The 25,342-nt window shown below is 43.2% G+C and overlaps 1 pseudogene; it reads right to left on the bottom strand.

Annotated features, from left to right (window-relative positions):
- Positions 1-25,342, bottom strand: part of LOC136679682 (receptor-type tyrosine-protein phosphatase mu-like) — a 252,906-nt pseudogene that overhangs the window by 164,788 nt on the left and 62,776 nt on the right.

Genomic DNA, 25,342 nt, shown 5'->3' with positions numbered 1-25,342 from the left:
ACCTGTCGCTGTGCCTAACTGAGGTAATGAATGTATGCAATATTACATGTAATACGTCATTACGTAAACAAGTCAGAATACAATGGTAATCCCGATATTAATATTGCAGTAATATTGCACACGATACGATATGGCACAGCCCTAAAAGACATTCAACCTAACCGACTTTAGGTTTAGCAGTCATGACTCATTAGTGTGGACCCTCACAATCACACAGTACTGCCGACCTGGGAAGCTGAGACAAGCCTATGCTTCCTCTTCATCTTCTGGAGCTGCCGGTAACACAATGGAACTGGACGGTTTAACACGTTTGAGGAGAACATCAACAACCCGGTATTGTTTTGTAGGTTCAGAGATGCCCATGGTGGCACTGGCACGTTGCTTGCCCAACTAAGGACAGCGAGGCTAATTGGGCTCTCCTAGACTTCTGACCTTGGATCTTGACCCGAGAATTCTCTAGGGATCTGAACTCTTAATCTCCCGAAGACATGGCCAACTGTGACATGACAAAGCTGTTTCCCTCTGGAACTCTGTCATTTGATTTTCTGGATGCAAATCTAATGAAATTTCACTTCAACAAAACATTAATAAAATCATATCAGGACAACCTAAATATGTCTTAACTTTCACCTCCAAATTATACGCAAAGGAAGGTGGTGTTAATGGGTGTGAATCAGCTATATTAAGCTCGATCAAATTCGGATCCTATTTCAAGGCTATTATTCCCCATGGTACTAAATTTACACAGTGTTGCAGACATATTCTGCTTGTGGCAGTGAAGCTAATTTTCAGGAGTTAACAAGCAGTTTAAACGTCTGCTGTGTGGAACTGTTTTAAAGTAGAAAATGAAAACACCCAACAGTAATATTTGTAATGCCAGTGTAACAGAGCTGCTTTCAACACATTCGCTATGAAGACACATAAACGTCAAACGTCAATAGTGGCAGCCAAATGCCATACGTAATTGTCACTATTTGTGACCACATATGCACAGGACTAATGTAGTATTCATGTTCTTATGACACTAAACAATATGTTTTTTATTGACTATGACTGAGCACTTAAGAGCCCCACAGCACTGGAATACTAAACACTAGCCTATGCTAAGTTATCACATACAGTCTCCAAATCATCGCAGACACTCTGTCCATGTAAAACTTATTCCAGTGACTAAGACCATGAGGCTGACGAATCCCCAGCAGCTCTGACAAGGTGTGACCATTACCTGCGGCCTGCCACGGTTACACTAATTTACAGAGTGGTCCCTGCAGCAGGCAGCCTCGCTAACCGCTAGCTGAGGGGGTTGATGCTGGAGTTTATTTCAGGAAACGTGGCATCTGAGGTTTCATTAGGTCTGACTGGACTGCTGGGTGGGCTCGTCAGGCTAATGCCACAGCTAATTAAAAACACACACTTGCAGGAAAAAAAAAACGAACATCAGAGGAAAAATATCAGTGCACTACTGAATTAGCAAGAGAGAAATGTAGATGTAACATCGCTTAAGGAGTCTTGTGTAAGACTCAAGGAATGGTAGAAATATATAAGAGCATTCGTGTGAAGTTTTATATCCAACATTTGAAATCACAGTTAAAACAAATCATCATAAGAGTGAGATATCGATGGCTGTTATTGATGCAAATATATGTTGATTTCTCCACACATACATCACGGAATAGACAACACTGCCGAAATACAACACCCCAATGCACAACAATATCTTTAGCTTAGTGTTGAGTGGAAATGAACCAAATTCACCGTTCCCCAAATCTCCACAAATATCCTTGATGCATTCAGAAAAGCGAACTGTGACTTAATTAATCACAACAGCAGTAACATATCGTCCCATTGCTCTTCCCTAAAATTTAAGTGAGAGATGATTTAAGAGTGCGATGAGACAGATGTTATAATCAGAGGCGGAACTGTACAAAATGGGCCTTGAAAGAGGCAGTAAAGCTTGCAATTTGCTAGAATGGATTTTTAAAAGTAATTTCTTTTTATCCACTTTGGAAGCAGGCTCTTGGACCTAACAATAACTCGCAAGAGTATAATCTACACAATGGAAAACAGTGAGAATGTGATGAATAATTAAACCGAACAGTGAGTATTGATCAAACTCAACTCCAGGGAGAAACAATATTCTGTTTCATTTTTCACGCTTGTAGGGCTGGAGGACAAAATGAAAGTGCCGTGTTATTTGCGAGAAGGAAGGAACGCTCGCCATTAGAGCTCTGTATCACCTAATTTAGTTCACAGCGACACAAAACTGTCCAGTGCTAATCATCAAAGTCTATAGGCTTGGGATGGGGGGCTGTATTTAGATTCATTATGCCTTGAGTGATAGTCGGAACGAGGGATATAATTTGCAGTAATGACTGGCGCTCATTATTTCTCTCGCCGTTTGAGTCCTGAACCCTGCGAAAAATCATTATGTGGTGGAAATCAGAATGAAGGACCACTCTTTAGACCCAAAACCTCCAGGTCTCATTTGTTAATAAAACCGGGAGAGGTCACACCCGGGGAAAAGCCTGCCAGCCGCTCGCAAATGTCAATGAAGACAAGGCAATTCTCACATTCTGCCACCAATCAAAAATACTCTCACTGTGAGGTTAGGCAGGTGACGTGAGGGAGTCGTGGCCTTAGCTCAATTTTCCCGTGGACCTCTCCACAACTTTCTCTTTCTTTATTCTCCTTGCCGTCTGAGAGTAAAGGAAAGAGGAAAAAATGGTCACTTTATAGTTCGGTGTGCTCCTCATGCAGAAAAAATACATTAAAAAAAAAGTAAAAATACATAAAAGACATCCCAATACTGTCACACTCTCTGGTAAAAGTGACAGTTAGGCAATAGTTGTGTGGAGAATTCTGCATCTGAAAAGCAAAAAAAAAAAAAAAAGAGACATGCTAATTTGGGATCTCTTAGCTTGGAGCTAATTGGCCAGAGAACAGTCGGAGTTAGACGTGTCATGATATCATTAGCTCAACCCAGCACCCACACGTCTTCAAGCGTGCAAACTTAAATTACATTATCTATGGCATACATTAAAGCAAATTCTTTGGTTTAAGCTTGTTTATTCTTAATGCCTTTTTGGTTGAATAAGATCCTCCACCATGAAATGAAAACAGGGACAGAGGGCTGCTTGCTGCTATGAATTCATATCAGGAGAAAATGGGCTGGCTTCTGTCGGGACACTTGCCCCGTAATCATATAAGAGGGTCTTCCTTCACCTCTTTGACTTTCCCCCACAGTTTACCAAGCCGAGCTGCGAATGCAGTGAATTCAATTAGCTTATTTTCTCACATCATGACTGTGGCTTTCCCCTTCCTTTGAATCACATGTCTGTCCGATGCGATTGAAATTCTGATTTAATTCCTGACGTCCTTCAGCCCCTTTACCACACAAGCTCCATTTACATAGGACAAGAGCCTTGCTGCCTTTTGGGACATACGACCCCACAACGCCTTCCACGCTGCCAACGCAGGACCAATGTACGCATCCACGGAAGGGGGTAAAGTAAAGCATTATGCAGAGTGCTTAATTCAGTTAATGAGGCTGAGAAAATGAAAAACTAATTCCATGTCAAGACTTCATTAAAAAAGTGGGAGTTTCACTGTTTTGATCTTGAGAGAGAAATATTCCAGAGTTCTGGAAGCCATAGAGAGAAGTGATAAAATTTGGTTTGGAAATGATACAAGAAAAAAAGAAGCATTCCTAAGGAGATACTGCATGCAAAGGGTAATTGGCATGTGAAAGAAGAAACGCTATGTAAAAGAGGTTATGCACAATCCATATACACATTCATTCCAAAAAAGCTGGGACACGGCAAAATGTAAAAAGAAGAGAAAAAAATAATAACGTGTAAATCACTTAAACTCTATATTAGAAAAGACACAAAGATATTATTTCAAATGTTGAAACTTTCTTTTTTTTTATGTTTCTTCCATTTTTAATATGTTATCTGCAACATACATATATATATATAAAAGAAGTTGCATGACCTCTATTTTTAACAACACCCTGTAAAACATTTGGGAACCGAGGAGACCAGCTGCTGTAGTGAAATATATACCAGTTTTATTGGTATAGGATTTCAGCTGCTCTGGGTCTCCATTATTGTATTTCTCATTTCATAATGCACCAATTGTTGCCAGTCTCTTTTAGAGAGGACCCATGCTGTGGTAATCCATTTCCTTGTCTTACTACAATAAGAAAATATTTATGATAGCACATTGCTCCAAAACCTGTGTAAATTGTTCAGCATTAACGGTGCCTCCACAGATGTGTTAGCCACCCATGCCTTAAAGATTCTTCATTCAGTCATTTGTAAGCGCTTATCCAGTTCAGGGTCACGGTGGGTCCGGAGTCTACCCGGAATCACACCCTGGAGGGGGCACTAGACCTACACAGGGCGACACATACTCACACATTCACTCACACACTATGGAGATTATTTGAATCGCCAATCCACCTACAAATGTGTGTTTTTGGACCGTGGGAGGGAAACTGGAGCTGCCTTAAAGATGCCACATTTATTTTGTATTTCAAATAATTCTCTTTTGTCTGATATGTAACAGATGGGGTTTTAAACAAACATTTGAAACCCTCTGCAACCCTAAACCTATTAGCCTTAGAATGAAACATACTCTTGTCCCCTTCTTGGTGGGCTCTTCTCTGATTGCCAGGTTTACAGCAAGGAACTGTGAGACCTCACATAATTAAAATCAGAATAGGAGGGTGCAGAGAAAGTTATTGTGTGTCCCAGTTTGAAATAACACTTGTGCTGTAAATCAGAGAACGTTGTTGTATTTTTACTTGATTTCAATGTGTATATTTAAGTCAACCAGAAATGTGGTCTTTACCACATACTAGTGGCTTCTGCCTGTGTTCCTAATCTCGCCATTCCATAGAACCCAGATTTACGACATATACGACCCAAATAGCAGGCTAAATAACAATCATTAAAGCTTGCAATTAAAATCAAAAAGGAAGTTGATTTTCTTTGTACATGTCCTACATTGTATTAAGCAGCATTCATTGTGTCACCATGTTAAATACAAAATCTGTGCTTCTCAGTAGTATTTAGTGTAGTGTAGTCTATTACACTCAGTAGTTACACTCATATTAAGGCAATAATCGACATTGTCACGTGTGAAATTTCTATCACCTAAATTTAATTAATTCACAAATGCCATTACATTTTTGAACACTGCTTTTCATAATCTCAGAAAAAGGTGGAATAATGTGCCCACAGTTTTTGGCATGCACAGTATATCTTTCATGTACATTCCTTATCCAATTATGCCAGGGTAAATAGAGTTTTCCATTCTAAAGCTCATTTAAACTCATGCAGAGTCCTAGTACAGTTATTCATACTTTTCTACAGCGTTCACAATGTGTTACATGTTACAGCTTATTCACAAATGTAATATAAAGTATGTTTACTAAATTGAGATGTATGGTGTAGCTATTGATAAAACCTGCGAAAGGTTTGTTAGCATTAAATAGCTACATTACATATAAAAAAAAGCAATTTTCAAAAGGCAATTTTCTGCCTGGTAAAGAAATGCATTTTAAATGATCTCTGTAGGAAAAGCTCCACTCTCCCACCTTAACTCTTCACCTAAATGAAACTCTCCTCGTCAATTATAAGCAGAATTTATTCCTGCTTGCACACATATTTATGCACAGTCATTTGCAAGCGAGACAATAAGCCATTCAGCCTTAGCTAAGATTGATATAGTATTTAGCATAATAGAGCGGGGGTGAAAAAAGCTAATTAATCCGAGCTGGAAGACCTCTGTATCCCTCAAGCCCTGCCCATTATTCCCCACAAGACTCCTCTGGGGAACATAGGCCCACAGCACTGCTGCTGCCAGCCTGCAAAACTACGCACATTCTTCACTTCAGCAAGAGAGGGAGAGGGCGAGCGATAAAACCCTTTATCCATGTGTTAAAATCATTCCTGCATTCCAGTAAGTAAGATAACTCAACTGGTAATTACTGTCATTTGTAGCTATTCTGCAAAGCAACTAAACATATATACACCACCTTACACTATAGCTTTAGTAGAACACTGCCCTGCTGCATTGATCAGGGCTGTAGAGGTTAATTCCAGCACATCTCTAACATTCCTCATCAAGTCACGAAAAGACCTCAAGGGCAACCGAACATTACAGCTGCACTATAGGCCCAAATGTCTGTAGATGCCTGCTTTTCATCCTTCAGAAATCAAGGGAAATAACGGTTAGCACCTCCTTTGCTGCAGTAGCCTCTACTCTTCTGGGAAGGCTGTACATGGAGTTATGTAAATCGCAGTGACAATTTAATTCAGCCCCAGGAACCTAGGTGAAGTCAGGTACTGATGTTGGTTTGTTAGTCCTGACTTTAAAATGCCATTGCACCTCATCACAGAGCTACTAGACGAAGTGACATCACTCCACAGCCCAAAGCTTGGAGGCTTTACATTCCTCTAAACCACTCTTTCATTGGGTATAGTCAGTTTAGGCTGATGTGCAGCTGCTCTAGCACATCCCATCATAATTTTCACGCTCTTTATGGACATAATATAAGCTGCGAGGACAGCTGATCATCTGTATTCACGAGGGGTGTGTTTTAAAGTAGTTAAATAGTAGAATGAACGATTATGAAGTGTTGCCAACACTATCCTTTCAGAAAGCAAGGTTTAAGGGCAAGTTGCTGGTCTCGAAACATGAGAATAGCAGAATATAAAGTAAAACAAGGTGACGATTAAGGAAAGGAGTGTGAGAAAGAAAGGTAAAGAGATGCAGAGAGGAGCAGATGAGTGTGTGGCTGTGTGGGATCTCTACTTAGGCTCATCATGAAGCGAGTGTGTGATCATGCATTCCAAACGAGCTGCACTGAGCCACCTTCCATCAGCCAAAGCATGCAATCACATCCTGGACCCCAACAAACAAGCACCCACTCCAGCCCGGCTGAGCAGTTACACAGGGCAGTAAACAATCATGTGTCTCCGCCTCCTCCTCTCCGTAGGGCTTCTTTTAGGCTCTGACATGTGGTTTCGTGTTTTTTTGGTATGTGTGTGTGTGCGTGGTGTCTGTGTGTTCTCTGCTCTCCTGGGTGCACTCCTGGGAGAGGCTTCGAGTGTTCCTTTGGCCTGTGCTGATGTACTTTCACAGCAGATGTTCTTCTTAATGCCTGTGCGTGCTTGTTAACTGGCCTGAAAGAGTCTAGAGCGTAGCTCGAGTTGGAATACATATTGTAAGGGCCATGATATATTGTAAATGTCCAATGAAACCTTAATACTTCAAAGATTTATGAGCGTAGACAGATAAAGCAATGATAAGCTAATTTTTTGTTAACACTCAGTTTTGCCGTTTTTTACATTGTGTTTGTGTTGAGTTTGTTAACATTTATGATAAGTTATAATTGATGTATTAAGCTACTTTAAACATCACTGGTTCTGGACACAGATATTAAATGGTGTATGCACAGCTGGTCTAATCTCCATAAAAAAGAATGGAATGAAACAGGAGCATTAAACTGTGCATTAGCCTAAGGTCACCACACCCTATGGCAATTTTCTAACTCCTTAAAATGTATATTTCAAATTTAACAGTTCACAACAAGTTAATTAAGCTAGGAATATCCACATTTTTCATACCGTCTTAAAATATTATTGCGCTATAAGGTGCTCACACAGCTCCAGGGGCCTGGAGGTTGTGGGTTCGATTCCCGCTCCGGGTGACTGTCTGTGAGGAGTTGGTGTGTTCTCCCTGTGTCTGCGTGGGTTTCCTCCGGGTGACTGTCTGTGAGGATTGTGGTGTGTTTTCCATGTGTCTGCGTGGGTTGTCTCCGGGTGACTGTCTGTGAGGAGTGTGGTGTGTTCTCCCTGTGTCTGCGTGGGTTTCCTCCGGGTGCTCCGGTTTCCTCCCACAGTCCAAAAACACACGTTGGTAGGTGGATTGGCGACTCCAAAGTGTCCATAGGTGTGAGTGTGTGTGTGAATGTGTGAGTGAATGTGTGAGTGTGTGTAGCGCCTCCTCCAGGGTGTATTCCTGCCTTGCGCCCAATGATTCCAGGTAGGCTCTGGACCCACCGCGACCCTGAACTGGATAAGGGTTACAGATAATGAATGAATAAATGAATGAATGAATATAAGGTGCTCTGTCAGGCTGCGCTTAGCCTTATACCTGTGAGCACAAAGTCGAGTGAATTTAGCTAAACACAGCCCGACACACGTGTTGACGGTAAAAACCTGTTTCTGAGAGAGCGAATTTCAGCAACTGGTGCTGAAGGAACAGAAAAGTTAGAAAATAAGCCAAATTTCTACGTTTCTACACTGTTTAGAAGCACAGCTAAAGCTAACAAGCGCTTGAGGCACACCACAGCAGATTTTTCAGTGAACTGAGGCTCAAAACACACATATTTAGAGGCTAAAGACATATACCTGAGAGCACAAAGTTGAGTGAAGGATTTTCTCAGAGTTTTGTCATTTTACAGTTTTCTTTCTCTCTCTTTTAACCCAAACTCAGCGCTAAACTTACAACTGCGGTGTGCTACTGGGTGTTTTTCTTTTCTCCACACGTTTTCAGACCGTGACATAAGCAGTCATTGAGCTCCCACAGCGCCCCCACCATGTGGCTCAATACGGAATTATTGTCCAACCCTAAATTACGTAAATATTAATTTATTCATACATTGTCTGTAAGCGCTTATCCAGTTCAGGGTGGCGGTGAATCCTGAGCCAGCCCCAAGGCGCCAGTCCTTCACAGAGTGACACACACTCACACATATGTACACTTTTGAGTCGCGGTCACCCAGAGTAGGGCATGAACCCACGACCCCAGGACCGTGGAGCTGCGTGAGAGCAACACTACCTGCTGTGCCACCATGAGACCCTAAGTAAATATTTCCAGTTATATTTACCAGTCAGAGCAGAATGCAACTGTTTTGTTGCATAAGAATGAACATCATTCTTGTTTTAGCCAGGCGCTCTATTCTGTTCTCACTTTTCTTTGGTCTCTTTATTCTGGATGTGGTTTTTACATAATTTCTGATTTATTAATTTAGTACTGTATATTTAAACATATCTTCATATTCCAATTCCAATGTCTAAACACTTTTAACAGCAATGTTGTTGATTCTGAAGAACTACTGTTCTCACGGCAAAATAATTTTTAAAGAAAAGAAAAAGGACAATACAAAAACTTCATGAATAGGAGCCTCAAACACACTCACACATCAGATTAGACAGTCGACACTGTGCTGTTTAGTGATAAGCCATGAATCTGCATCATCAAAACAACAAATAAAAGAGAACTTTTTGACATGAAAGCAGGGTAATTCGAAAGCAGAGTGGTTTTTAAGATTCTTTTAATAAGTGATTCTCTCATGCTGCCAGACTGGCTGTCAGAGGAGTGCAATCGATACAGCTGCTATGGGTGCGTATTCAGTAATGCCAGAGTATTGCTTTTGATTGATCTGCCGACGTGCTCGACCTGACGCTTTGATCTATGATCATGAGAGTTCCTCGAGGGCACGTTAAACTTTTAGCCCATCGTGCTCTGGAGTGCGCCCGTGTTGGGCAAACAGAAGGACCCGGGGCTTCCGGAGCCTTCTGCTCCGCCGCTAATTGCCATCGCTGACAGCGTAGGGGGCTTCTGTGATTCAGGAGCGAGCCATGAGGAGGCCAGACGGGTGCAGGCTGCCATCGTTGACTAATCACACTGCTGGGATAGGGGTGAGGTGGGTGTTTGTGCGTCTGTGTGCATGAGTGTTTGTGTATGAGCTGTGCTTATTTAAAACAGAATTTATTAATTACATACAAAAGACACATTGGCTAAATGGACGGTGTTGTTTATCATTCATGGCAATATGCTCAGTGCGCTCCCAAAAGACTGATTAAATTAAGTTCGCATGTGTTTTGCGAGGGTGCACTTCTGGTCCGCCTTGCCTTTGACTCATGCGCCAGAACATGGGACAGATTAAGTAAATCTAAAAATGTTATTGTCCATATTTGCTCACTGATGGCTCAGGAGAAAGAGCGTCAGACAGCGATGGGATGTCAGATACTTGAATAAATGTCATTAATTTTTCATAGACGAGGAAAGTTCTTAAACTTGAACGAGAAGTGATCGAATCCCTGACTGTAGTTAAGATGAGGATAAACATGTTATTGGGCGGCACACAGCTCCAGGGTCCTGGAGGGTCCTGGGGTTCAAGTCTCGCTCCAGATGGCTGTCTGTGAGGTGTGTTCTCCCTGTGTCCGCGTGGGTTTCCTCCGGGTGTTCTAAAGCACACACTGGTGATTTAGAAGTGTTCATAGGTGTGAGTGTGTGAGTGTGTGTATTGCTGGCTTGCGCTCAGTGATTTGGGGTAGGCTCAGGACCCACTGCGACCCTGAATTAGATAAAGGTTACAGACAATAAATGAATAAATATGTTACAATTTGAGACAATTTTAACCCTAATTTGTTAACTACCAACAGGTAGTTTCACTGTCACACAGCTGTGGGTTCGAGCCCCACCTCAGGTGACATGTCTGTGAGGAGCTTGGTGTTCTCCCTGTGTTTGCATGGGTTTCCTCCCACAGTCCAAAAAACACACGTTGGAAGGTGGATTAGCCATGAAAAATTGCCCATGTTACTGTGTGAGTGGGTGGTGACCTGCGATGGACTGGTGCCCCTTCCAGGGTGTGTTTCATTACATATGTTTATATCTATTACATTTTAAAGAGCACTTTAGTAAATATTTGAGCTATTTTTGTAATCCTACTCAAACGTATTGTACTTTAACTTGAGTCATTATTGTACCCAAGTAAAAACATGTCTACTTGAGTGTGACTTTAAAGTGCTCAACCCACTTCTGGCTGTAACTGAGAGAAAAATCCTATAAAATCATTGGCAATCAGTGGAAATACTTCAAGTGCTGACTTTTAATGGGTAAAATGGCTGGACCTTGCAGATAGCAGGGTGGCCTTTTCTCTCTATCTCTCTGTCCCTTCCTCCACTGCATCTTCATCATCAAGCTTAGAGGGAGAGAGAGAGAGAGAGAGAGAGAGAGAGAGAGAGAGAGAGACAGAGAGAGAGAGAGAGAGATGTGTTATCACCTCTCTCTGTGGAGCCCTGAAGGAAAGATTAGGGCCTTGACTGCCACTGAGGGCTTTGGCAGAGTGCACCACAGCCAGAAACTACTAATTACCTACAAATTTGAGAGGCACTGGGGGGAAGAAGGCCACCCCACTTGCCAGACGAGAGAGAGGACCCTGAGGGGCCGGCGCAATTGCATTCTCATGCAAATGACCCCTCCTGGACGATGGCTCTGCTTGAAGATGTTATATGGGGCTAGATCGTAAGTGTCAATTTGTAGGTCAGAGCTGGGCACGGAATGGCATTTAAGCTGAGCACACAGACCCACACAGCCATACACACACACACACACACACACACACACATCAACTTCACTGAAGGTGCTTCAGTTTGGCATGTAGTTGCTCCAGAGGTACGATCATGCACAGCCCCCGCAATCACACATGTAAACAAACAGGTAGAATTAAGGCTTGGGTTCAACTTAATAAAACAACTTAATAATAATCTAAATAATAGATTAAAATATTGGGCATCTCACACCTAATGCCCAACTGCTCCCCAGGCACCATGGCTAGGGCTGCCCACAGCTCCGGGCATGTGTGCTCACTGCCCCCTAGTGTTCACTAGTGTGTATGTGTGGGTGTAAATGTGTGTTTCACTGCACGGATTGTGTGCAAGCCCAGTAGCCAATAAAGTGATTCTAATTTGAATATTGCATTCATGAGGCTTTATAGATGCATTCACATGGCATTATAATACATTAAAAAAACCTCATAATGCCTGTAATAAGCATTCATAATTGTTCTCAAGCTAAAAATACGATTTAATAAAGAATCGTTAACCATTTAAAAAACCTGTTCATAAGAACAGTGTAAAACAGACCACGTCAGTAGCATTTCATACTCTTTAGAATGTTCTTCTCAAACAATATTGTACTTATAGAACATTTTGCATATAATCACAGCTAGATATAAAATAATCATACCATCTTGTGGCAGGCACTGTGAGGTATGTCATATAACAGTTTTACATATAAAGGATTCAAAGGAAGTGTGATCAAAATGACCCTCACACACTAAATTACTAAGGAATCAGAAAGGAATTAGAGGTGAGTAGCACATCACATTTTGGAAGTTCTGATATGCAGGATGCTGATGTTTTCTTATTATTATTACATTTAAAACTGAGATAAATGCTGGAATTTCTGTCCCAATTTATAATGTGCAGCTGTGTTTACTTTAAACTTATCTGAGTTTGTTTCTAAGTTGAACTTATTATTATTATTCATTCATTCATTATCTGTAAGCCCTTATCCAGTTCAGGGTCACGGTGGGTCCGGAGCCTACCTGGAATCATTGGGCGCAAGGCGGGAATACACCCTGGAGGGGGCGCCAGTCCTTCACAGGGCAACACACACACTCCCACACACACATTCACACCTACGGACACTTTTGAGTCACCAATCCACCTACCAACGTGTGTTTTTTGGAGGGAGGAAACAGGAGCAAACCCGGAGGAAACCCACGCAGACACAGGGAGAACACACCACACTCCTCACAGACAGTCACCCGGAGGAAACCCACGCAGGCACAGAGAGAACACACCAATTATTATTATTATTATTATTATTATTAATTTATATCCTGAACTCCAACTCTAAATAACCCAAAGTCTGCCAACTACAGCCAACCTGCACACTCAGCTCAGCTGAAGACTGGGTCATTGAGGCACCCAACAAACTACATACAGCAGTTCTAGTTTTATAGACCTACAGAAACAACCCCACACAGTCACAGGAAGTCAAACAGAAAGGCAGGCAGCTCCTTCAAAATGAGTTCCAGCCTCTTATTAAATCTATGGCTACTGCTAAAGTGACTCCTCCTGTCTCTCGGAGAACAAGAGAGAAAGAAAAGGGAAATGGCGGATGCAATCTATCGGTGATGCATCGTGTGATTAGGCGTCAGATTTAAGAGAAAAACAATATTCATTTGTTTAGAGCGGTAGCTTTGTTCCTACATGGAGAGATACCACTTTCTCCATTAGTTTAATTCCGTAGGTGTAGTCAAGTCTGTGCCAGCCCTCCCTGCTCATCTCAAATCAAATGAAAAGCGATCAATGCAACATTAAAAAGAGAGGGAGACGGGTTGGGGGGCATGTCCAAAGCATTCTAATGAATTTCAGTGCTGTCTTTGGTGGGGAAAAAAAAACATTGTTTAATGAAAAATAGGTGCTTGTTTTTCATATAAAAATGTATTCACCAGCAGTTCTGTCCTTTGTCCCATCAGCTGTTTTATTGATGTTAGAGCTGCCATATTAGAGCCAGCCATCTTAGTTTAGGGCCCTTGACGTCGCTGTATATGCAGTCAGACATGGGACTATAGCTGGGTGAGTAACAGTGACAGCTGTGGTAATTCTTGTTTAGTTACTTCTCCTCTCCAGCAGGTATAAGTTTAACAATGCAGCGGCTTTTTACCCAACTGTAAATACAAAAAATGTGATGTTGATTACACTCTAAACGATCGTTTTATGACTACTGCGTCTGCCAAGAACATTCTGTAAGCATCATTTCATTACAGTGAAGACCTAGGAAGAAGATAGATGGTCTTTTAGCCAGGCATAGGACACTAGGCCTATAGGGGAGATTGTGTTGTTTCTACTAATAAATACAGGCACACCCCACCTATTGGAGTTTGTATGCCTATAGAAACACTTAAAGTTACTGAGGTAGAACTATAATTCAAATGCGGAAAGTGCATATCTTTTGCTATGAGTTCATTCAATGGCAGTGCTATTCACATACACATAGTGCCTTGGTTTGAATGTGGCAGTTTCAAACAATGCCCTTTGCTGCCAGATGCAACAATGTTGTAGCAGTTAGGCTGGGACTTTGTGGAGTTAGGAAGGGACTTGTGAACCTCCAGCTTCCGCCAATCTCACAAGACTTTAACAGAAAAGTGAGAACCACTTTATCACAAATATATAAAAGTTATTTAGTTGTGGGGGCACGGTGGTGCAGCAGGTTAGTGTCGCAGTCACACAGCTCCAGGGACCTGGAGGTTGTGGGTTTGATTCCCGCTCCAGGTGACTGTCTGTGAGGAGTGTGGTGTGTTCTCCCTGTGTCTGCGTGGGTTTCCTCTGGGTGACTGTCTGTGAGGAGTGTGGTGTGTTCTCCCTGTGTCTGCGTGGGTTCCTCTGGGTGACTGTCTGTGAGGAGTGTGGTGTGTTCTCCCTGTGTCTGCGTGGGTTTCCTCTGGGTGACTGTCTGTGAGGAGTGTGGTGTGTTCTCCCTGTGTCTGCGTGGGTTTCCTCCGGGTGACTGTCTGTGAAGAGTGTGGTGTGTCCTTCCTGTGTCCGCGTGGGTTTTCTCCCACAGTCCAAAAACACACGTTGGTAGGCGACTCAAAAAAAAATGTCCATAGGTGTGAGTGAATGTGTGCATGTGTTGCCCTGTGAAGGACTGGCGCCCCCTCCAGGGTGTATTCCTGCCTTGCGCCCAATGATTCCAGGTAGGCTCTGGACCCACCGCGACCCTGAACTGGATAAGCGCTTACAGACAATGAATGAATGATTGAATATTTAGTTGTGTAATGGGATCAAATCTGTTACTTTGTCCTGGTGAATGGTGTGTTTCGGATAATACAAACCATACACACTTGTGTCAATTTCATCATGACCCCATTAGGTGTCATTGATGACCCGAACTTAGTATGAAAAGAAACATGGAGATGTAATATTTTGCTTGGACAGTGAAGTAGTCTTTGTGTGTCTATGGCTCACCGGGTGGCATCCATTGGTTTGTTGAAGGTTTTTCTTTGGTGTTGGCCTGCTCCCACTCAAGGTCGTCATCTCGTCCCTGGCTGTAGCCACACGTGGTGAACGGCTTCTCGAAGCTGCAATCGCCTGTGACAAAAGGGAAGGGAATTTAGATCGCTGTAGCGTTTTCCATTAACTCCTCCAGCAAATGAATGAACACATAAATTATGTCCCAACCCCCCCCCACCCCGCTCCCGCCTCTCCCCCCACCACCCCGCCCCCTGCCTCTTTCCTTCCTCTAATCCTGGCGTTCATAATGCAATATGCCAAACAATGAGAGTGGCTTTAAGTGAGATGGAGAGAGGGATGGGTGCGCCAGATGCGCCGCAACATATATTACCATCATTAGGCGCGCGGCAGGCCAATTCCACAATGACAGAAATGAAGTGTCCAAACTCCATCATCGTTAAGCGTCGTGCTCCTGCCGCGCCATCGGGCATAAATTTGATTCATTTTCACGCCGGCATGTGACCAAACTTCCCTCGCCGATCATCTCACGTTTAGCTCTCATCTATCCTAATCCTTCCCGCGGGATCACTCGCACACGTTCACACACACAAACCCACAGCTGCGGCAAATCCATAGCCTGATCCTGCTTGGAATTTGACACACACACACACACAACATGCATGCAACTGTGCATGGAACTGTGTCCAGTGTTCGCTCAGCATTATTGCCACAAACCTGAGGGAACCAAAGTGGGCATTGGCTGGACAGCTTAATTCAACAGTCGAAACCCAGTCGAAATGGCAGCGCATTCAGAGATGAGAGTCAGGATCAGCTCCATGGGGACAGCTGTGGAGTGGACATCATTACACCCAGTTTTTTTTAAATCATTCTCTTTTAGTGGGCTATTGCTTTAAATGTTAACTGAGATTAAAGAATTTCTGCCTTTGTGCCACTGTGGGAATAACACACGTCAGGACATAAAAGGCAAAAGCCGAAAGCGTCAGACGTTTGAAAGCCAAGGACATAAGCCTGAGTGCATGGGTGCCCCCTACATGAGCGCCGATAGTACCCCCATATCCTGGCATTCCACACTGTTAGGAAGCCTTATCAGCCAATTGATGAATCTCTTTATCAGAATTCTGACCTCCCATGTGCAAAATGACTTTACGATATTTAAATAAATCAGTTTTATTTTACAACTCGTAAAAAAACAGGCACCTAATACCTACCAGCATTGTATCTAGCTATTTGCACTTCATACACTGTTTGCCTTTACTCTTTTTCTTTAAACTTCCACCTAAAATTAAGACTACACAATAGGGGTGGGCGATATGTCCCTACAATAATATCACAATATTTCAGGTGATTTTGGTGATAACGATATTCTTGGCGATACAACAAAGCACTGAAAATAATACTTGTATTAATTTCAAAAACACACTATTGCAATAAAATCAATGTTATATTATTATTAATTATATTACGTTAAATATATTTAATATATATTAATAATATTAAAGGCTTCTGTCATTTCTAACATAATACCATGGTTAATTGTACATCTCCACTTTTTTGGAGCATATTCCTCGATCTCAGAGCCATTTTCCACCGTACTTCACTGTGGCTAAGTGACACGTGTAAAGAACGTACGCCGTTTTATTGTTTTAAACATTATGACGATGTTACTGCGAACGATGCGATACGGCACAGACCTAATACGCAATGTATTATTTAAAAATGAATGGTTTTTATTAGTTTATATACATTTTAAATATAAGAAAATCTCTTTACAGTTTGACAAATAACTTCACATACAGATTAAAAACAGCTAGTGTGTGAGAGTCTACTATAGAATATATAGCAGGCTTCTTTGCCACAAACAAAAGCTTGTCAATGTTGATAAAGCCATGTCACTGTAATTGAGATTCCCTGTTGAAGATGCTTTTAAAGGAACAGCTGGACTTAAACACTGCGCTTGAAGGAAAAGCCTTGGAGCGAGACACAAACAGAACCGTTTGATGGCTTGTTGCAAAGCTAGCATGATGGGCCATTACAGAGTGCATCTTAAACCATAAACACACAGAAGAGAGCAGGTGCAGGGATATGATTATTGCCAGGATTTTAACCACGTCACTTAAGAATCCAGGGGAAGGCTTTTTTCTCCTCGCGGCTACACGCTAAGTGCATTCTGAATGACCTTAAGACAGGCCCGAAAAACTGTGCGCTCTCCAGAGCAAATGGAAAATAAAGGTGAAATGCATCAATATTTTAAGAAGCCACACACAAGCTCATAATAAATCTATGTAGAAGCAGCAACATGAGCACATGCACCAGTATACACACACACACACACACACACACACAAAAATACAGAATCACCCACATCCACCCCGAAACACATGTAGAGTAACACTTCCGTCCAGGACCCAGGGGCAGACACTGTCTATAACACTTCACACTAAAAGCACAGACACTGCTGGCCTTGGAGATTCTTTTACAGCTCTTTTTTCTTGTTTTGTTAGAGATGGAAGTGATTGTGTGTGAATTTCTTGACGAATAATCATTGATTTTCACACAGTTACAGAAATGGCAACAGGTTAAGAATTTATTTCATAAATGGCAACAGAGATCGTATTTGTGGTTCATGGTTTATGAAATCTGTCAGTGTTATTGATTAGGGGTGGGACTTTAACGCGTTAATTTCGATTAATTATTTACAATGAAAACAACGAAATAAAAACATTATGCATTATCCATCCATTATCTGTAAGCGCTTATCCAATTTAGGGTCGCGGGGGGTCCAGAGCCTACCTGGAATCATCGGGCGCAAGGCGGGAATACAGCCTGGAGGGGACGCCAGTCCTTCACAGGGCAACACAGACACACACACGTTCACTCACACCTACGGACACTTTCGAGTCGCCAATCCACCTGCAACGTGTGTTTCTGGACTGTGGGAGGAAACCGGAGCACCCGGAGGAAACCCACGCGGACACGGGGAGAACACACCAACTCCTCACAGACAGTCACCCGGAGCTGGAATCGAACCCACAACCTCCAGGCCCCTGGAGCTGTGTGACTGCGACACTACCTGCTGCGCCACCGTGCCGCAAAAAAAATAAAAAAATTAACGCATTTTAATCGCACTTTGCCATGGAATGTTCCTCAGTGCATGAGTTCCAGGCGTACAGATTATAACGACGCACAATGTGATGACCATGATGGAGATGACGGAAGAGACTACGCTGGTGGATGGGAAATTTAAATACAAGAAACTTCCTGATGGAAGTACAAACAAAAATGTTGTTATTTGCACTTTCTGCAGGAAGGAGTTTGTTTATCGCAGGAGCACTTCCACTGTTCGTTACCACCTCAACGCAAAACATGTTGGGGCTAGCGCAGGTCAGTGATGTTTACAGTACAGTGATCCCTCGCTTTTGGCGGGGATGCGTTCCAAGACCACGTGTGAAAAACGAATTTCTGCGAAGTAGAGGAAAGCTATTTTTTAATGTATTTAATGAGTATTTGGACTTTTAAAACCCTCCCTGTTACTGTTAACATTAAACAGTATAATGTTTTTCAGCTGGAACTACCTGTGATATCCCACCAGTTTCTTTAATAGAGTCATTCCTAAGCTGTGATTTAGCATCAGTAAATTTCACTCGGATGTGGACATGAACAATACATGTACTGTACGTAAGAAACACTTGTAAATGAGATATTGTGTCACCTAGAGGCCCAGTCTAATACATGTAAATAATAAAAAAGCCCCCTTGAAAAAACCCGCGAAGTAGCGAATCCGTGAAAGATGAACCGCGAAGTAGCGAGGGATTACTGTAACGCAAACAGTGTCGCCACTCAACACTCGACCACATGTCGGGGTTCACATTCAGAAACAAAACGTCAAAGTCCACGTCAGACAAACTGACCAATTCACTGGTAGCAGACTGGTGGGAAAATAAGATTTAGAATTTCAGCTTATGTTCGTTGATTCATTCATCAACCAAACTTCAATCAATATTTGTCATGCTAAACATTGGAATGTGATTAATTTCGATTAATTAATTACAAAGCTTCTAATTATTCATTCATTCATTCATTATCTGCAAGTGCAGCTGTGTTTACTTTAAACTTTTCTGAGTTTGTTTCTGAGTTGAACTTATAATTATTATTCATTCATTCGTTATCTGTAACCCTTATCCAGTTCAGGGTCGCGGTGGGTCCAGAGCCTACCTGGAATCATTGGGCGCAAGGTGGGAATACACCCTGGAGGGGACGCCAGTCCTTCACAGGGCAACACAGACACACACACATTCACTCACACACTCACACCTACGGACACTTTTTAGTCACCAATCCACCTGCCAACGTGTGTTTTTGGACTGTGGGAGGAAACCAGAGCACCCGGAGGAAACCCACGCGGACACAGGGAGAACACACCACACTCCTCACAGACAGTCACCCAGAGCAGGAATTGAACCCACAACCTCCAGGCCCCTGGAGCTGTGTGACTGCGACACTAACCTGCTGCGCCACCGTGCCGCCAGCTTCTAATTAATTCGATACATTTTTTTAATCAAGTCCCACCCCTATTATTAATATGACGTGCCATGAAACATCTCTCATGTATCTACATGTGGATCAGTGAATTTTAAACCTTGTTTCCATTTGGAGATCATTATCTATTCCCTTAGACAAATAGTGTTCTGGGTTTGGAAAGTCTGGCCTCCTGTCTGCTCTCTGAAAGTGTAACACTTCATGTAACACTTTATCTATTGTGCTATATGTGCAGCCCTAATCAAAATAATGAATAACTCTGTTAGTTATTCTGGCCTCAAATAATCAGCTTGGTATCACTAGAGGCCAGTACAACATTTTTACAGTCTCTCTATATCTGCATCTACACCCCATGACCCCACCCCTCCACTCCCACAATCCCCTCGCACATGTACATACACACACCCAACAAACTGCATGCATCAACTCTAAAAAGTAAGAAATCTGGAGCTTGTGCCCTCTCAGGGCTTTGTAGTAAGTGTGTATCAGCATGCCAGGACCAATCCATCATCACCTCTGAAGCATAACGGCTGATGTAGCGTATGTACATTGTGTGTGTGTGTGTGTGTGTCTGTGTGTGTAAGCATGAACTGTGCTCTTTGTTTTTCTGCCTTCATCTGAGAGATGACATTTACCGCAAACGGCCAAATGAGTCTGCAAATGAGCCCCAGTCTGCTCTCTCGCTCTCTGGGTCTCTCACACACACACGAACATATGAACACACACTTACACACAGCATCATTAACACTCAGCCTGTCTCAGCTAATGGCATTCTTCTGCTTTCGTGTACGCATGTGAGTGTATTCAGTGAATGCCAGCGTTTGTGTGTGTGTGTGTGTGTGTTTTAATATTTGAATGCTCACGTACACTGAACATTGGAGATAATTTGCACCTTTGTCCAGGATTGTTTTCACACCTTTACTGTATGTGTTTTGGTTGGATTTTAAAAGGTAGGCTGTTCGCTGATTGCTGATTGATACCGTCCATTGTCTGCTTCCATATTCATGCGCTTAATGTCCTCTGTTAGTGTATTCAGGCCCCTGCCCTGAGCTGAAAGTGTTGCGAGAGTGGAAAGGAAAGATTTAGGAGCGGTTGGTGAAAAGAGATTGCGATAACGCAGGTGAATGGCCTCATCTTCTTTCCTCACTGTGCTGTCAGGAGACACTGGAGGTAGCAATAGACGCTCCTCTATCTGGCAGAGACACGCAAGAAGGTTACAGTCCAACAGGGATTTCCGTCCTGTGGAATGTGGCATAAAACCCATTCGGACGTCAATATTTGAAGAGGAAAAGCTGTTCTGGGTCTAATCAGTTACACTCACAATAATGTATTTCATTAGTGATGCACCAATCCAATTTTCTGGATCAGTACCGCCACTGATACTAATGTTATTAGACAAACTAGATACAGGTCCATTGTCACTAGGGGTGCACAATTAGAGCTGGTTAGATAGCAGCTGTGCTCCCTTAAAATTCTCTTTTTACTAGTAACTTAGCAACAAGACTCTTATTTTGACAGTGATAATGGAAGCAATAGCCTCTTTTTACCTCAGTTCCTTTTCAGTTGTAAAGTCTTTCACCACTTGACATGGTTTGGACGGATGACTAAAAATTCCCACCCAAATATTTATTCTTTAAAACAACTGTTGTGAGGTTAGACAAGCTTGGTACACCAGCAAAAATCATAATTAATTTACATATTCATTGGCAGATTAGGGCGGCACAGTGGCGCAGCAGGTAGTGTCGCAGTCACACAGCTCCAGGGGCCTGGAGGTTGTGGGTTCGATTCCCGCTCCGGGTGACTGTCTGTGAGGAGTTGGTGTGTTCTCCCTGTGTCCGCGTGGGTTTCCTCCGGGTGCTCCGGTTTCCTCCCACAGTCCAAAAACACATGTTGGTAGGTGGATTGGTGACTCAAAAAAAGTGTCCGTAGGTGTGAGTGAATGTGTGTGTCTGTGTTGCCCTGTGAAGGACTGGCGCCCCCTCCAGGGTGTATTCCTGCCTTGCGCCCAATGATTCCAGGTAGGCTCTGGACCCCCGCGACCCTGAACTGGAGAAGCGGTTACAGATAATGAATGAATGAATGAATGAATTGGCAGATTATGGGATTTTATCTGTGGTGGTACATGTGGTGTAAGTTACCTTCTAATTTATGTTTATGCACATACAGTCATCATCAAAAAACAGAAGGACTCAACTACATTGTGAGTAGGTTTGTTATCGTGAGACATGTGAATGATTGAAGGTTCGGGCTCGGCGTAAGCAAAGCCGTAAACAAGGACTGCCCTTAGTGCTGTTCTGTACTAACAGCTTCTCCCATTGCCGGTGCTTTCCATTCTGACTTGTGCTGTAGTGTTGAGAGCATATTTTAAAAAAAGAAGTATGCCTCAGAGAAGAGTGCGAAAACAATTTGAGCAGTGGGAAGAGTTTGAGAGGGGTCACTATGTAGGGCTCTGGAAAGTGAGGTCTAATCGAAGTATTGCGCCCCATACAAGTCGTGGGGATATTACCATAGAACACTGTTGTCAGCAGTGAATAGAAAAAGGCACTATGGGCAACATGGAGAGGGAGAACCGATGACCCTACAGCCACAATCATTCAGACATTCAGACATTCAGTGAGCAGTGATGCCCTCCAGGAGTGGTCCTGTTAGTGCTAGCACCACTGGCATTGGCATGATGCAGGACTACATGCACCCAGACCGTTGCAACCACATCAGATGATGTGGTGCCAAACTGTCATTGAGTCTCAAAATGGCAGTTGTGTCATCTTCAGTGACTTCAGTGGCTTTTGTCTTGGTGGAGATGACCCATGAATCCATGTGTGGAGGCACTGTGGTCATCGCCAATATGAAGGGTTTGTTGTCACGCATCACACGTCCAGAAGGCCTGGTGTCATGGTGTCTTCATTACAGACACATTGAAAGCTCAACGTTGCTTTAATGAGATCCTGCAATCTGTGGATCTACCTTTTCTGACGTACGCACACTTGGGTACGTTATTCCAACAGGACAAAGCTCGTCTACACACTGCTGCTGTTTCAAGAGCTTGTCTTAAAGACACATCACTAGACCTTTCCCAGATTGACAACGTGAGGAATGCTCACAATATGAGACGAACGGTGCTGGGCAGCGTTTCCCAAACCCAGTGTCTCGTACAGAAATATTCAGCTTCTAACTGAGCATCTGGTTGAAGAGATAGGCCAGCTGTGCATATTCTGTGCCATTGAAATTCTAGCCAATCGCACTGAAACCTTCCCAAACTTTCCATCAATATTAGCTTATTCCTGGCCTTCTTCTAATGACATAGAGTTGGAATGGAACTGGTAACATTTCTCAAGGGCGAATCATAACGAGAGTAAACTCTGATGACAGTAATAACCAGTGTGAAGAAAATCACTATGAAATAATGCATGTGGGACCAGAGCAGGGCTATGTCATATGTCAAGTTAAAGATCATTGTGATACTGACAATATATCTTAGTGGCAGAGCTGACTGATTTCACCAGTGATACCGGTCAGTGCTTCTCTAATTAACAGAACCAGTCAGCAGTGCTCCATTAACTCTCTGCATCCTAATGAGGGACGGGTCAACGTTAGCCGGGTCACTGGGCCGGTTCTGGAGGCCCAGCTGTGCGGCCAGATGTTCCGGCGGCTTCACGAGGGACGGCCAAACCCAGCACGGAAGCGGCATTGCCAGCCATTCCCGATTCAGACCACCGCTCAAAGACCCGCTGACTGGGCACTTTTAACTTCCGGTGACGAAGAAAAAAGGGAGGCATGCTGTATGCTGTAACCTAGTGTTTGTGTGGTGTCCCAGAAGCCTTTGAGCCATCTGGTTGTGTGTTATGAAGTGAGAGAAGAGTACTTACAATCTGACACAGCTTCAGGTTTGTTGCAATTGCCTAACTGGGCCCCAGCGGGGAAATAACTCTTCCGGCAAACTCGACTTGTGTCAGTCTTTTTGCGAGGAACCTCCCTGTTTAGCGCTATCCCGTAAGTGCGCTGTTTGCCAGCCTTGCATTTCAGGCTGAATGATGTGACTCTGGGGAGCAGGAGCAGGTTATCATGCTGTTTAATATGCAGTGTCATACATCAAAAAGACAAATGCAGAGCAAACGGGGGCCCTGGCAGCCTCCAACACAGCGGCTCCGTCGAGAAGAGCCTGGGCTGTCATTGAAAGCTCTCTGCTGAATACTTCACACACCGCTAATCTTTTATATTTTTTCAAAGGCTGATACTGCCCTACATGAGGCGCTCAGAGCCAGCGTGAGGCCCTTAGCGTGCATGTTTGTGTGTGTGCGAGACCCGCAGCATGTGTTAGCAAACACTAACTTAATGTCGGCCCATTGATCATCCGTGTTTGCGTTCCGCAAATGTATGTTTGCTCCCAAAAATGCGCATAAATCTCAGAGTCCAGGGTCTGGAGTCGTGAGGGACCAAATTCATTTCCATTAATGCTCCCGACTGCCCCCAACCCTACCGCCCCACCCGGACCTTCACCACACGTCCACACACACATACGTAGGCACACAGCACACACACACACACTGTGGAAACCTGCAACCGAACAGAAACCGAAAGACCGTCGTCTGTGTTTGAAATTCAGAGAAGTGGCAAAAGCCAAAGCACACAGTCAATGAAGGGATGCAAACTAGATTTTCTGACAAAGTGTCACTACCACACAAGTGCTAATTATGGCTTAGTGATGTGGAGAGGATCTAAAGCCACAGCTGTGTGGTGTAAACTGCTTTTGCAGAATAGAAGCAAGCAGCCGTTCCGCTAGGCTACTTTACCGCAGGTGCAGACTGTACCACTGATATGTATCCAACTGAATGCGTAGAGAATAATACAGTCATTAAAAGTGTGTTAGTGGCTGTATCTGATTGTAAGCTACTCAAAGTAGCTTTGATTTCTGTAGTGATGATGATGTTAGAAAAGCACCGTAACGAGTGGATGCAGAGCTGTTGCAAAGCGATGCGAAGTCTAGCAGAATTAGCCGACATTAGTCACGGAAATATTAGCATTCCGCTCCTAGAACAGGTGTTTGTTCTGTGTTATTTTGCTTTCACTTGTGCCGGCCTTATTTGTTGGAGCAGTTATTGATTGATTGATTGTGCTTCATCCAAGCCCCTCCTGAAAAGGTCCTCGGGGCTAATTCCTTCCCTCCCAGCCCCTGATACAATTATTTCGCTGCAAATAGTGAATCTCGTCTTTTTTCGCGCAGGTGTCTCAAACTCAATCTCAGGAGAGTGGAGCGCGAGTGTGTGTGTGTGTGTGTGTACACGTGTGCAAATGGAGGTCATATTTCAGAGGAAGTCGCTCCCTTTGTCCTTGAAATGAAACGCCAATGCATTATTTCACCATTTACCACTGGGGAGTCAAACAGGCTCGACTCAATCAAAACAAAAGGGTCGCTAAGAATCGCGCATTCGGAATGAATCTCCCCTCGCTCCTTTTCTGTCTGCCAGCTGTCTGCGGTCCCTGAATGCATCATGTACTGTTTAAATCCATTAAAATGTAGAACAGTCACCGGTAACAAAGCTGAAACCTGCACCCTTGTGAGTGAGATTTCATCACTCATAGCTAGGACGTTATCACCTGTAGCTCTTCTGGACTACAGCACGTTTCTGCTACATTGATTAGCTTTGATTGGCTAAACTTTAGAGATTATCTGCTCTGCAGCGTCCAATACGCAAAACACACCTGGCTACAGGAGCTGTTTAGCACCGACGATTCAGCTAAGCTAAGTATATAAATATATGAAAGTGAACAAACAGAAGACAAGTGCAGGACATACGATACCAGCAGCTCATTGATAGACATACATGAGACAACGGGACACTGACTGAAGACAATAACCTGATTTGGAGGTAGGATACTGGATGTACAGGGCAGTGTAAACATTCATTCATTCATTCATTCATTATCTGTAAGCGCTTATCCAATTCAGGGTCGCGGTGGGT

This window comes from Hoplias malabaricus, chromosome Y, assembly GCF_029633855.1.
Source record: "Hoplias malabaricus isolate fHopMal1 chromosome Y, fHopMal1.hap1, whole genome shotgun sequence".
Lineage (NCBI taxonomy): Eukaryota > Metazoa > Chordata > Actinopteri > Characiformes > Erythrinidae > Hoplias > Hoplias malabaricus.
The sequence above is the reverse complement of the archived record's forward strand: the minus strand, read 5'-3'. Positions and strand labels throughout refer to the sequence as shown.